The 11,422-nt window shown below is 36.5% G+C and overlaps 1 pseudogene; it reads left to right on the top strand.

Moving 5' to 3' along the window:
- The first annotated feature begins 1,248 nt into the window (after positions 1–1,248).
- On the top strand, positions 1,249–3,813 carry LOC132612674 (putative late blight resistance protein homolog R1A-3; annotated as a pseudogene).
- Positions 3,814–11,422: the final 7,609 nt, after the last annotated feature.

Below are 11,422 nucleotides of genomic sequence, written 5' to 3'. Positions count from 1 at the left end.
TTAAACTTTTGCTTGAAGTGTATTACTTAACATGAATTCTTTTTGTCATTTAACAAAATATGGAACTGAGAGGTTATTCATTCTTTGAAGTAAAAAGAGCTAGTGTCCTACAAAAACTTCTAAGAATACAGTAAAAAAATTATTTGACAAGAGATTATTCATTCTTTCAAGTAGTAGACAAAAATATCATTTTTTGACTATTGTAAATAGTGCATGAGTTGGTACCAGATCCAACTTACCTATTTTTCTGAAACAAGAAAAGCCGATATTCCTCTTCTTTGAGAGAATTTAAAAATAGTAATCCAAGGAAAAACTGAATTCAGTCAATGAGCCCATGAGGGTTCATTTGTCCTTTGACATTTGTTTTGTATTTTATCAATCTAATGATTTCATTATCAGCTTGTCACCCTAGTTGCTTATGATAATTGTAGTTTTCCCTCGTCTTTTTCCTTCTTTTCGTTGGATGTCCGTACCCACATTAGGGCCTCGATTAATTTGGATTTGCATCGCCCGGAGTCCTTTAAAAATAGCAGCACCCCCTACTATGATTTTTTCTATACTCAGGACTCAAACCCAAAATCTCTAATTAAGACTCTGGCTAGAAATACCTCATTCTCTGACAAAGGAGCTTTTCTTTGTCCACGTTTTTGCATATACTTTTTAAATATTTTAAAATATTAATTATTGTTACTTATAAACATATTTTTACGTAGTTTCCAAATATGTTAAATTTTATTTAAAAACGTTGAAGATTCGATATCCAAGTTTACACGGAAAATTAGTTAACATACTTCAATATGTCACATAAAATGGAACAGAGACAGTAGAGGTTGAACTTTTATAGAAGCTATTTGGAGACATAAGAAAGACTGGTGAAAATCATCTCAATTCTTTAATTATGTCACTTGTATTGCCCCTGGATTTTTGTGTAACCATTCAAGTTGACAATTCGATTTTTAATAGATGGCCAATAGTCAACAAATTGCTGGCCACATCCACTGTGTTCAAAGTCAGCTCATATATAGAATGAATATTAAAAGAGAGAGATACTCCAACTAGTTGGAGTAAACTAGTACAATAACTGGTAAAATGTTTCTTAATCTTGTAAATTGCAATATTCATTTGCCTAACGCGGTTCTAGTCCCTAGACCAGCTCAAAGTTTATCTACATTAATTGATCAAGAAAATCCATCATTAACTAGACGAATATCTTGGGAAAAATTGCTAAACAAAAACACTGAGTGAAAAATGGCAGAGAGTGCTGTAACATTTTTGGTACGTCGACTTTCGACCATACTTAATGGTGGACAGAAATTTCTTGAAGGAATTCAACAAGAGGTTGTGTATATCAGAGATGAATTTGAAAAAATCAGGGCTTTCTGTAGAATAGCTGATGCAAAAGAAGAAGATGATGATGAAGTACAAGCATGGATCAAGCAAGTAGAAGATCTTGTTCGTGATGTCCAGGACATTCTTGAAAAATATGTGGTCATGATGTGCAACAATTTTCAAGAAAAAGGATCATGGCCATGGAAAAAATCCCATCACTCCTCGATGTCTGAAAAGTTATTCGAAGCTCAAAATGATAACCTTTTAATGATGTTGGAAGGTTTCAGGGCGTGAATTATTGTCATTTCTCAAGGACATAAAACATTTCTTGAGAAAGATGGTGCTATAACAAGTGATACATGGTGAAATAACCATGAAGAAGTAGTTCTTGATGATGATGCAGATCTTGTAGGCGTTGAAAATCATAAATCAGCGCTTGTGGATTGGTTACTTTCTGATGATCCCAAATGGAAATTGCATTGTGTAGTTGGAACTAGAGGTATAGGGAAAACCACCCTAGTCGAGAAAATCATTCTTGATCCAGAGGTGAACAAGAATTTCGGTCATGCTATATGGTTTGAGATTCCGCGGTTTACCAATCTTAAGGAGCTAATGATGAGTTTTATTGATCTAAAAAATGACAGTACCTCTCGAGAAATTGAAGCCATGGATGCTAATACGTTGGCACAAGGGTCCAACAATTCTTCGAGTCAACAAGGTACTTAGTTGTCCTTGATGATGTCCCTGATACTGCCACATGGAGGACGCTCAAATGTTTATTTCCTAGTAAAATCTGTGGCTGCAGGGTTATCATCATATCGCGTTTTGCCGAAATATGTCATAACATTTGCGTCGAAACTGGTGGTGATAGTCGTGTTTGCATTTTGAACCCTTCGTCTGAAGACGAATCTCAGATTCTTTTCTGCAGAAAAGCATTGTCAGGCAGCTTATTATGTCCTTCATCCTTAATGCAAATCTCCAAAGACATCATCGAAAACTGCAATGGTTTGCCAATGGCGATTTTGGTTATTGCTAGTGCATTGACAACTAAAGGGAACAGAATTGATGCATGGGAGATGTTCTATAGCAGCCTTGTTGAAAAGTTACAAGGTAGTTATAGCGAAGTCGAGCACTTGAAAAGGATACTCAATCTATGTTATTAAGACTTTGACTTTCTATCTCAAGTCTTGTTTCACATATCTGAGCATAATCCCGAAATATCAAGTCATCGAAAACACGAGACTGATTCGACAATGGGCAGCAGAAGGACTCTTCCTGGAAAGAGAAGGAAAGGCGATTGCACAAGTTGCTGAAAGTTATCTCAATGAACTTGCAAACAGAAGGTTGATGCAAGTTGCTAAAAAGTACCCTGATGGAAGGTTAGAATCATTCACGATCCACAACCTTTGATATGAAATCATTCTTTCTAAGTCAGGCGAAGAAACAACAAAGCCTCAAAAAGTCAGACATTTAGCAATCACCGATAAATTGGTTATCGATATATGAGATATTGATCAGTTTAAGTATCTTCAGTCTCTAATAACGTTCGGGTACTCACTCAGTAATTCAATGTTATTGAAGCTGTTGAGTGGAAGTTTCAAGCTAATCAAGGTCTTAGACTTACCAGGAGCCCCATTGGTAAACATACACAAAGAATTCTTTGAATTAGTACATCTCAAGTACTTGAACTTGAGAGCCACTAAGATAAAACATCTGCCAGGATCAATACGGTAACTAGATAACCTCGAATTCTTGGACTTAAGGGAGACATTGGTAGACAAATTGCCTGATGAGATTCTAAGGCTTCAACATCTTCGCCATCTTCGTTTATCGTTCGGGTAGTGCTAATTTTTGGCATGGTTTCAAAGCTTCTAAGAAGATAGGGACCATTGTGTCCTTGGAAATAGTGAATCTTATAAATGCCACTAAAAGAACGGTGATCGAACTGGGAAAGTTAACGAGACTACGAAAGTTAAACATCGCGAAGCTGAGAAGAAAACACGGAAAGGATCTTCGTTCTTCCTTGGACAAGTTGATAAATCTTGAACAACTATATATCTCATCTTATGAGGTGAGTGACATTACTGATTTGCACTATCCCCTTTCTTCTACACACTCATTCCTCCGAACATTGGTCTCCGAAGGGCGTTTAGAGAGGTTTCCACAATGGGTAACGTCTCTTCACGCCTTAGCCATAGTTCATTTAAAATGGAGCAAGTTAGTGGATAATGCAATAGAAGATACTCTACAAGATTTGCCCAACCTTGTAAAAATAAGGCTAGATCGGCCTTACGAAGGCGAATAATTGAGGTTCAGGCAAGTGGATACAAGAAACTGAAAAGCCTAAGTGTTCTGCACTTTACAAAACCGAGACAGATTAAAGTGGAAGAGGGTGCAATGCCTTGCCTTGATGAGCTTCAATTGCGCGACTGCAAATTAATGGAGGAGTTGCCCTTTGGGATTGAGCATTTGAGCAAGCTTTAGTATTTTTCGCTGGAACATATGCCTGAAAAATTTTTAATCACTGTGCAGCTTAAGGATAGTCAAAGTGGGGATTACTGGAAAATTGCTCATATTCCTGGACTTATTATAGTAGACTAATAAAAAAGCTGACAAGTATCTTTTGCTAGAATAGGGAAGAAGCTAGGGAAGCGGAAAAGAGTTCATTTGAACCCCTCCGTTGGAAAATTACATTGTATCAATGAGTCAATAAGGTCAAAAGTCTTTTTTTTGTATATTGTTGAATCCTTTTGTCTATTTCACATGTTTATTTTTTGCATTCCCTCGGGTAAAAAATCCTGCCTCTTATACTAACTGAACTGAGATTGTATAGTTTCACGCATTTCTTCTCTTCTTTCACTTGATTATTTGTCAAAATTTCCTAGTTCAAATGGAAAAAAATGGTTCCACAAAACATCCAAGCAACAGAGAAGTACTTATATAGCAACTATATCTGGTAAGTATATATTTTGTACCACTCTGTTAATTAATCTTTTACAATTCTGGTAAACATGAATTACACTCAAACCTCTCTATAACGGCATTGGTTTGTTCCGATATTTTTTGGCTGCTTTAGCGAAATGTTGTTATAGAGAACACATAATACAATATAACATGAAAAATCAGTTCAAAAAATAATTTGAGCGTTGTAGTGAAATATTGTTATAGAAAGGTCTGACTGTATATAGGGAAAAATGGAATGTTCAGGTTAATTTGTCAAGGAAATTAAATCAGATCGAACCATCAAGTCTTACAGCCTCGTGATATCGATGAGCATCTTTCACATTATGCCAACAACAATTTGTTGGGCCATATCACCATTTGGTACTTGCATAAATCCTCCCCAGGCCCAATTACTTCAACTTGGTCTAGTCCGTTTGGTGGTCTATTCACAACAAAACCTAGGAAGCCGAACTCTTTAGAGCAGGTGAAAAGGAAGGACAGTCATTTAACAAGTGACATCAAATATACTTCCTCCATTTCAATTCATATGAACCTATTTGTGCTTCATTTTACACCACAAGCTTTTCTCTTTTTCTTTAAATTCTATGGCCAGTCAAATGGTTCACATACATTGAAAGAGTATGCAATATGAAGGTATATATGGACCTTTTTAATTGTTTAGAGGTACATTTGGATCATTTCAATTGCTCGAGAGTATGCTTCAAGTCACATTGTTGATGAATATGTACGCTTTATCTCTCAAACAAAGATGCATAAGTGGACGTATAGTTTAGATGCGTACTTTGACAAGAAAATAAAACACGTGAAGCTAATAAAGTAAAGATAATTCTCTTTGAAAATGCACTCACTTATTGTACAGGTTCTAGGGTCCCCTGAAACCCTGCATATCGAAGGCGCCTATGGAGTGATCTTGTAGTTCACACGGGGTTGAGGTGATGGGTCGGTTGGTCCATGGATTCTCTTTCCTTTTCTTTTGTGCATTTCACTCAAAGGGTTGAAGGTATTTATAATTTATATGTACGCAATTGTTACAAAAGTTATTATTATTCAATCCTTTTTGGTCTATGATTATATCCTAGATCTTACTACTTCAATCTTGTTACACACAATTTTCTTTGGCACAGTACATAAACAGGTCCTGCAACTTGGCATCAGCTGGTAATTATGAGCTTCAACTTTGTATGTGCACAAGTAGGCACCTCAACTTATTTAAAGTTGAACATGTATATCCATGCGTCCTACATGACAATTCGGGTGAGATACATCCGAGTGCGAGTTAGAGCTCAAATCTGTGGTCCCTAACAGTAAAAAAAAATGGGAAATAACCATTATACACTTAATGAACCCCTCCTAAATTTATCTTCAATTCTCATATCAAATTTCCACCTAAACCTAATCCCCTTATTTCACCATCAGCATTCTTTTTTGCCCATTCTGCAAATTTCTTTCAATTCATAAAATACATATGAGTTTTAAAATTCACGTATTTGTTCAATATCTCAGTACATCCTTTCTTGTGTAGTGAAATATTTCCCGCGAAAATGAAAGAGGAGAATCATCCTTATTCCAAAAAACTGAGTTCTAATCAGTGAGGTTTTAGTGAGAAATAAGGATGGTGAAGAACTTGAACGGAAGCAATTTTTACTACTCCAAAAACTTCTTTTCTTCATTAAATTTATTTAGAAAAAAAGACCTTCTTTTAATCTTTGTGTGAAATAGTTGGCAGCCTCTGAAAGGGTCACTAATCCACATAGGAGCCAGCGTAATTCACGCCTGTGACCTACCAAAAACTCGTTATACGTGTTCGATTTTATACAAGTTGAAGTGCATACTTGTGTCACCCAAAGTTGGAAGTCATACTTGCTAGCTGAAGCCAAACTGGAGGGTCTGTTTATGTATTATGTCATTTTCTTTTAGAGAGACATGATGTGCTAATATTAGTTTTTAACCTATATTTATTAATATTTTCCAACAGTTGTATCTTATGCCAAATGGATAAAGTATGCATATTCAACAACAAATGTAGTAGTTTGAAGCATACCCTTGAACGATTGAAATGCTTCAGATATACCTCTAAGCAACTAAATAGGTTCAAGTATACCCCCAAGTCACTTACATCATTGGTGCGAGGGTATTTTTAAACTTTTTTAATTGTTAAGAGATATACTTGAACCAGGCGATAACGGTAAGGGAATTTATGATCTAATAGGTAAACAAGGGATATTTTAGCCCCGAGCCAATAGACCAGGGGCAGGTCCTTTTCTGTATTAACTTATAAGCAGTGGCGGATTGGGAGGGGGATAAGGGGGGGCGGTCCTGAGTTCACGTGAATCCATGTTTCCCTCGTAGATCTACCTCTTCGTAATAGGGTATTCATTTTTTCAAATTCTTTTTTTTTGTGAAAAGAAAGCTTTATTAATCACCAGTACAAGAACTTACATAGTATCTCGTTTCCTAAGAGTCTGAGGCATCCCTCAAGACTCTATCTATATGTTGTAACTAAGAATCAAAATTGCAGTGATTGTGTGATACCACTATGTGTATAGACTCTCAATCCATCTCCTTCATGTTCTACTCTCATTTTTTTTCCTTTTGTTATTTACTCTGATGTATACCTCCTGTTTGAGTTGATCACACATGACTCTTGGTATTGGAACTTGCTGCTTCTATACTGCATTATTTCTGGCTCTGCATATGCTGTATATTAATGCCACCAGTGTAGCAGCTATAAAATCCCTGCAGTTCCTTCCTTTCCTAGTTCTGGTCATCCTTCTCCACAGCCCATGTAGTTTAGTATTCTGTACCCCTAGTCCCATCCATTGCATAAGTTCAGTTAAGCATGTCTTTGAGAAGTAGCAATCAAAGAATATATGCTCAATACTTTCCTCTGCTCCTCCACACAGTAAGTAACTCTCTTCATCAATAATGCCAATCCTCTTAAGTCTTTGTCTTGTTAATAATTTGTTATGCACTACTAACCAGCTAATAAAGCAATGCTTAGGAGTATTAGTCATGTTCTAGACCCATCTGCTCCCTTGCCATGCTTCCATTTCACCTTTCTTCCAGTAGTACCCACTTTGGATAGTGTATTTGCCATCAGCTTTTAACCATCCATCCTCCACATATCCCTGCTTGTATGTTTCTTTTATGGTGCAAATTTTTCTCTGCCCATCCCATAGAAAGTTTCTACACAAAGCAATTATTTTCTTCATTACTAACTTTGGGAGAAAAAATATGAAAGCCCAGTATGAGTGGACATGCATCAAAACAGAGTTAATTAACTAGACTCTTCTAGCCTATGACAGATTTCTAGTGCTCCAGGTCCTAATTCTTGTTCCCATTCTCTCTATCAGCATTTCACAATCCATTGCTATTAGTTTGCTGGCTGAGATTGGTACTCCCAATTACCTAAAGGGAAGGCTACCTTTTTGGTAACCAGTGGTACTACATATATCTTCTAGACACTGAGCATCCATGTTTGCACTGAATATATTTGATTTGCCAGCATTTTCCCTTAGGCCTGAAGTTTTTGAGAAGGTCTGTAGTCCCCTTAGTAAGAGCATTACTGATTGATAGTTGCCCTTGCAAAAGAGCAACATATCATCAGCAAAGCATAGATGGTTCAGCCTAAGTCCTTTACACTTAGTATGATACTCAAAGCCTGGAAGTTCCCCTACCCCGTTAAGTATCCTGGTGAGGTACTCCATGCATATGACAAAAAGCAAAGGGGAAATTGGGTTCTCTTGCCTTAGTCCTCTCCTGCCCTAATACTTCCATGTACTCCCCCATTAAGTGTTATACTATATTGGGGAGTTGTTATACACTGCATTATCCAATCAATAAATTTTTTAGGGAAATTCAGTGCTACCAGCATTTCTTGTACAAAATCCCACTCAACTGAATCTTAGGCCTTCCTAAGGTCAATCTTAAGCAAGAAACTTTGAGTGGTGTTTTTCCTCTTGTACAGCTTTACTAGATCCTGGCAAATCAATATATTTTGTACTATGTTCCTACCAGTAATGAAGGCACTTTGATTATCAGATACTATTTTTGGGAGAATTGGCTTCAATCTTGTGCATAGGATTTTGGTTGTTACATCCCGTATTTTTGAACGTCGGATTAATTGTAAGTTGAGGTGGGGCCCACACGTCAAGATTTTTTTTTTGGGACATGTGAAAAATTATATGAATCACATATGTGAAGTTAAACACAACTCAAGAAGGACCCTTGGGCCAAATCAAAGTGGAAGTCCTCCAAACGAATATTTTTAAGAAAACGTTTTCGGGTGACCTGACTTTGGGGGGAAAAACCTGTATTATAAGTTTGGAATTTGGAAAAATACCAAGAGATAGAAGTTATAGATAATTGAATTAGCTTTCAATCCATAGGTTGTGGGTTCCTAGGTGACGTCGGTACAAGGAGATATGGACGTTTTAAGGTCGAAAGGTCAGTGGGCTATGCCCAACTCGGGACCAACCGGGTTGGCCCAAAAAATTGAAAAGAAAAATTTAGGCCCAAAGTGAGGGGGTGGCCGGCCATACCTGGTCCAAGCCCACCAAATTAATGAATATTTTCCATGTGCCAAATAATATAAGGGACCATATATGTATTATTATCCATTAGATGATTCAAGAAGCAAAAAAAGAGAAAAACAAGAACAAGAGGAGCAACATGAAGGGCAATTTCGGCCCTAGCTCCTCACTTTCACCCCTCAAAAATTTTGATCCAAAAATTATTGTCTTGTGTCTTTCCTACTATATTAAGGGTCCTCTACAACTTGGTGCAATTGTTTGGGAGAATAGAGCACTTGTTCCATCAATCTCACACTTGGGTTAAGTGAAGAAATTGAAGAGAAAAGGTAAGAATTTATCCCTCCTTACTATGTTTTGAAGGTTGGTTTATGTTGTAGTATATGGAAATGAGTAGAAATTGTGGAAATAAGAAAGTTTACAAAGTGGGTTTGCATGTGTGCATGTGTATGTAAGGTTGTATAAATAAGATGAGTTGAATTTTATGTTGTATTCTAGTTGTAGTTGTGGTGGACCTTATATTGGAAATGGAAGAAAATGGTTCAAGTTGGCATGGAAAATTATTGGAAATAGTTATAGGAAATTATGTGATTTTAATGAAGTTTTTATGTAATTATGGAAGTGGAGTTCTAAATGTGAATTATTATGTTAGTTGGTGAATTTGGAAGGATAATAGTCCATATTGGCATGAAAGATTGGTTGTTAAGTTGTTATGGGAAGTTTTGTGATTTTATGGTAGATTTAAGTAATGATGAAAATGAAATTGTTAAGGTATGGATTATGATTATGGTTGATGAAATTGGAAGATGGAAATATGTTATGAATATGTAGGTTGAAGATTAGAAGTTTTGGATGGATTATGGTTTTGGTGGAAAGTTTGTATATTTTGTATATCTTGTGAATATTTTGTAGAAATGATATGAAATGCTTCCGAATTATATTGTAATGATCTTGATTAGTAATGAATGTGAAAACATTGAGATTGGTTTGGAAATGTGAAGTTGGAATGAAAGTTATTGCACTATGTTGGAAAGAGGACTAGTTATACTATATTGTGTTTTGTAGTGATTGTTGTTGTTGTTGGTGTTGTTGTTGATTGTTTTGGCCGAGTTAAATTCTCGGGGATGCTATATGTATAGGGGAGGTGCTGCCCAAATTTCTGTAGACAAGTATGAATTAAGATTGAATTCTTAAAAATTTGAAATTGATAATTGGTAAAAGTGACCAATTGCAGATTTTTGGCGAAACGGGAATTGAATTTGGACTAGCGTAAAGGGCGAAAAAGGTATGTAAAGCTATCCCGATTCTTCTTTTGGCATGTCCTAGGTGTACTAGGATCGGATTTGAGCCTCGGAAAGTACTCTGTTCATCGGAATCCGCATTTGAAAATATCCCTTTATCATTCAATGGAATTGAATCCTTTAAGGATATTTTGGTTGAAAGAATTATGTGAACTTTTACAAATTGTCTAGAAAGTTATGGAATGTCCCTAGGACCTCTATAGGTGATTCCATAGGCATAATATACGTAATTCGAGCCCTTCGCTTCGGTTGTCCCGAGGTGGACCACTATTTCCAATTTTACCCTTTTGTATCTATGATTTGTCTTCGAGCGGTCCTAAAGAAAATATTTTAATTACTCTGCTAACTACTAAATAAAAATTGTTTTAAATGCTCCCTTAAGTCTTATAAAATATTTTGGAACATGGAAACGATCGTAGAAAGGTTATTTCTCCGTAATCCATTATGACATCCGAAATACACTTACTATGATTCTGTCCGATTTCATTATATCGATTTGTCATCCGATAGGTCTTATTGAGTCTCTGGAAATATGTGACATTCGTTTGAATTATTTTGATAAGCCCCATAATGTATTTTGAAACATGAAAATGATTACAAAAAGTTTATTTTGACATATGCTATTGGGATATCCGAAATGCATACACTATGATTACTGCTCCGCTTCTGTCATATGGTTTGTCATCTGAATTATGCTACCGAGTCTCCGTAAATGTGCTATATTTTATTTTGCATTAGTTTCTCACTACTCCATTCGTGGATGCCTCAACGTTTCCTTCACTGAGCCCGGGCCAGGATATGTTATCACGCGTATTTCACTGCATTGTTCGCCGCGCCTCGATGTGAGGGGGCAGGTATACATGTACATGGGTTGTGGAGTATGCTGTGCCATGTACACATATTCTGATATATGATGATATGATATGATATGGCCATCTGATATGTTCGACATGTGCACATTCTGATATGATATGATATGATATGTTACGGAGTTATTCCCTACTCTGGAGTTATGCTGTGTTGTGGAGCCAGTGTCGGGGTGGCGACCACGTTCTGTTCACCGAGTCCCTTGGCGGGGGCCGGATATGATATGGCATATGTTTTTGCATACACTATTTATGTTCTGGAAATATGCATCTGATAATCTGGATATTATACTCATTTTTCTGTACGTTTTGTTCCGGTCATGATTTTGTTCCGTAATGGGACCAGATATGACATATGTTTCCTGCATGCACTATTTATGCTTTATGATCAGCGTTTTGCTATTCTGGATATTCCGTTAATTTTCTGTACCTT

Source organism: Lycium barbarum, chromosome 10 (assembly GCF_019175385.1).
Source record: "Lycium barbarum isolate Lr01 chromosome 10, ASM1917538v2, whole genome shotgun sequence".
In the NCBI taxonomy this organism is placed as follows: Eukaryota; Viridiplantae; Streptophyta; class Magnoliopsida; order Solanales; family Solanaceae; genus Lycium; species Lycium barbarum.
Note: the sequence above shows the minus strand (reverse complement) of the source record. Positions and strands in the feature narration are given on the sequence as shown.